The sequence below is a fragment of the Chiloscyllium plagiosum genome, unplaced genomic scaffold (genome assembly GCF_037043375.1).
Source record: "Chiloscyllium plagiosum isolate Xiang-an unplaced genomic scaffold, Cpla_swu_hap1 HiC_scaffold_40, whole genome shotgun sequence".
Taxonomy (NCBI): Eukaryota; Metazoa; Chordata; class Chondrichthyes; order Orectolobiformes; family Hemiscylliidae; genus Chiloscyllium; species Chiloscyllium plagiosum.
In genome coordinates, this window is record NW_028270178.1 from 62,026,218 (window position 1) to 62,030,184 (window position 3,967).

Sequence of the window (3,967 nt, forward strand, 5' to 3'; positions counted from 1 at the left end):
CAGTCTGACCCCACTCTATAAATATAATTCCCTCAGGGAAGAGCAGACTGATTCCATTCTGTCTATGGCACTCACCCAATGAACGAACACTAAACCCACTCTACCAATGTAACTCGCCAGGGAGGAGCAGACGGAAGCCAGACTGTCAACATAAATTATCGAGGGAGGAGAATACTGACCCCGCTCTTTCTATTTCACTCAGGCAGGGAAGAGCAGACTGTTACCACTCTGTGAAAGAAATTCGCCCAGGGAAGGGCAGACTGACCCTACTGTATCTGCGTGACTGAAACAGGTAAGAGCAACTAACCCAACTCTGTCAACGTATCTCCCTCAGGGAAGAAGACCCTGACCCCTCTCTGTCCATGTAGCTCACCCAGGAAACAGCAGATTAACCCCACTCTGTCTATTTAAGTTCACAAAAATCCTCTGAAGTACGTCCTATCCAGACACTCCTATTACAGAGTCATCACTGTCTCTGTAACCGTGTGCGTTCAATGGCGATTCCAAATAACCTGCAAATGTTTAGAATGTGGCAGCAAACCAGAGCAACCACAAAGAAATTGGGCGAATGTGCAAACTTCCATCAGGCTGTCACCTAAGCCTGGAATGGAAACCAAACCCGACAGCAGTCGTGATTATAAAATGGCAGAACAGAAACCTAGCAAAACGAATTGCGTCCCTGTGTGTTGCAACGATGCTGAGTATTAATTTCCATTATCATCACTGCCAACCTTCTTCAAAGCAAAGCACGCACTTGCTTTTTTCAGAATTCCTATATCCCGCTTTCATCCCGCTTTTTACCTCATCATATTTCTGACTTTACAAACTACGTCACAACAGGTTGACAACTGCAGAATGAGCTTTGTTCCGTTCTCCACTGATGTTGATGGTAGTAAACCGGCATATTCGAGTAGGACTTGATGCACTTGCGGGTGGTGTATTCGCGGCATTTTGGCTTCTTTTTTTTCATTTTCGGTCTACTATTTCGAGTTCATTCCGCAGACTTCTGAAGAAGACTTTTTGGAGTCTAAATGGTAACTGTTTTCTCTCGAAAGACAGACGTAGCTTTATTTCTGTTCTCTTATAAATTGATCTTCTTCCGATCTTTGCAAGTGAAATAGGGTGCATTATTATTGCTCGGTTTTAGTTTCAAAATCAAGAGATACATGAAGGAGAGAATATCAAAGAACACAAAGTTCTGAGTTGTTAAGATAATTTTTGCAGCAATGGTGGACATGAAGGTCAAATTAAGATAACGGTTCAAGAACATTTAGTCTATAGAAGTGGTATGTGACTTTAGTTCCAAATATATGTTTCCGTTCTTCCAGTACATCTTTTTGACTCCCAGAAAACATTGATTGTTTTCTATATTCACTTTGTTTCGCGACATCTGTCTTCTGGTCGACCAGGGACAACTTGAATTTGCGTCTGCATTGAATAAGATTTCGCTTTTCTTTCGAGAAGGAAACCTGTGCATTATGTACCACTTATCATGCAGATGGCAAAGAAGTTCAAAATGAATTACGGTTTATGGATCGTGAGCAAGAATGAAGTGATCCATTTGCGAACAGATGTCACCACGCCCTATTCCTCCATCGGACCTGAACGGTCCATTGGCAGAGTCTGCAGACAGGAAATGTCTAAGTGACTAGTCCTTTGTTCAGTTTGATTTGATACCAATGGTAGTGCTGTTTTGGTGCAGAAATGTGTCAACATCTCTGACGTTAGAGTCAAAATTTAAGTCCATCTACTCATAAGTGTCTTCTCATATCGGAACATGCTGACATGAAAATATCTAACTCTGATAGCAAAGGTTTTCTCATTAAACTGGGAGTATGTTTAACTAAGCAATTCAGACAGCCAGGATGAATAATTGGCATTTGGTTCTTCAAGCTCAGCTCTCCGCACCAACTGCTCCAACGAAGGCCGTGGATAAGATCCACATCGATTATTTTGGTCAATTTTAGCCTCAACAACAACCTATTGTTCTGAACAATGCTACACCACAAGCAGAGGGCTAAATCGTTAATTTTCAATTTCAGTTCTTAATGCACAGTTTCTTACGAATGTGGACAGCAGAAGACCGTAAACATTCCATTTCTAATATTTCCAGAAAATTCTATTCCGCTGATATCGCCTTGCCTTTTCACATCGCAAGCCAGGAACCTGGATCATTCGAGTTCCTTTCCACACATGGAGTTGCTTTTTTCTAATTCATTGACTGCTGATATAATAGATTATTGGCCGTGAGAGTCAGCTGCAAATTAGGTTGAACTTTCTCAGCTTGATTTTCAACTGATCCTAAAAAAAAAATTCATCACTTGCAGGTAAATGTATTGCATTGCTTCTTGTTTTGCTGAATTCCATCCCCCGAACATCCAAATTTCACGATAGTTCGACAAATGTGTTGAAACTGATTCGTGTTGGAAGTTGGTGGCTTTTTGTGTCTCGACATATAATTTATTCAATTAGATGACTGGGTCAGTCTTGAAATTACTTCGGATTCTTCAGAGTTGAAAATTTACTTTCGATTGAATGCAAAGCTCAAGCTCCACGAAATCCAAATCCTGCAAAGGAATTAATGACTTTTAAAAGATTCGATGCTGTGAACAGGAATCGAACCTGCGCAGGGAGACCCCACTGGATTTCAAATCCAACGCCTTAACCTCTCGGCCATCACAACTGCGGCAAAATTGTCAATATTCACAGTAAAACAACTGAATTCATTTGTTGGAAGAACAAATTTTCAAGACCCAAAGATTTCGCCAAATCCTTTGCAGTGACCCAGAGAACGTTACCTTTGCAGATTGACAGGCTTTCATCGCAAACTAGATTCTGACACAGCTGAAGTTGTGGGAATGATTCTTCGTCGAATTATAGAGTCACGGATGTACACCACACGAAGAGAGGATCATTGTCTCACTGCATCCGATCGATTTTGACTCAATTGTTCATCATCTGGTGCCAAATTAAATATGCTGTTGTGTTTTAATATTCATCGAAATATGGTATTAGAAAAATTGATGCTAAGTCCATAAACACTAGCTACATTCGTAAAAAAATATCAGAATTAGAAAGAATGCAGAACCAATTTACAGGAATGGATCCAGCAACTAATCGTTTGTTCTGACATCAGGTAATGAACTTGTGAGCACAAGAGAGGAAGATTAACCGAAGATTTGGAACTTGAAATCGTCTTGACGGAATTATTTGCAAAGTTTTTGCGGTTGTTCTCGAGTCATCAAGTCGTTGAACAATACAACACGGAAAGTGGCCCTTTTTTCCAACTTGACCATGGTGGACAGATATCCTAAATTAATAGGTCCCATTTGCCAACATTTGGCCCACATCCCTCTAAACCCTGTTACCCATATATCCATCCAGATGCCAGTCAATGTTACAGTTGTACCAGTCTCCACCAATTTCTCTGGCAGCGCATTCTGGACACGTCTGAAAAAGTTGCCCCTGACGTCCCTTTTAAATCCTTACCCACTAATTTTAAACCGATGTTTTCTAAATTTTGACTTCCCCACCAGCCGGAAAACACCGTGACGAGTCAACCTATCCATGTCCCTCATGATTTAATAAATATCAACGATTTGACTTTATCATACTTGTCAGGAGGGAAATGTGTGGAGATTATTTGTCGAAGGTTTGAAGTAGGACGTCTGATGTACAGATTTTTAGAAATGCATCTTGGAGAAGTTTTTAATAAGTCATTGAAGTCTAGTAGCAGTTGTAGAAGTCTGTTGTGAAAGCTGTAGAAGGATTTCAGGGTACGAGAACGAAGCATTATTTCCAATGTATGGTGGCTCAGTTCGACCGCACTTGGACTACAGTATGAGGAATTATAATCCTCAATTTAGGAAAGATACTAATTCCATATGAGGAATACCACGAATGGTGATTAGCCTTGATATCATGGTGATTAGTCCTCTGAATTGAAATTGGGCAAATCCCGCCTTTT

The 3,967-nt window shown here is 40.6% G+C and overlaps 1 non-coding gene across 1 annotated transcript; it reads right to left on the reverse strand.

Moving 5' to 3' along the window:
• Positions 1-2,601: 2,601 nt before the first annotated feature.
• Positions 2,602-2,683, reverse strand: trnas-uga (transfer RNA serine (anticodon UGA)). The gene has a single exon. It is a non-coding gene; the product is annotated as a tRNA-Ser (tRNA).
• Positions 2,684-3,967: the final 1,284 nt, after the last annotated feature.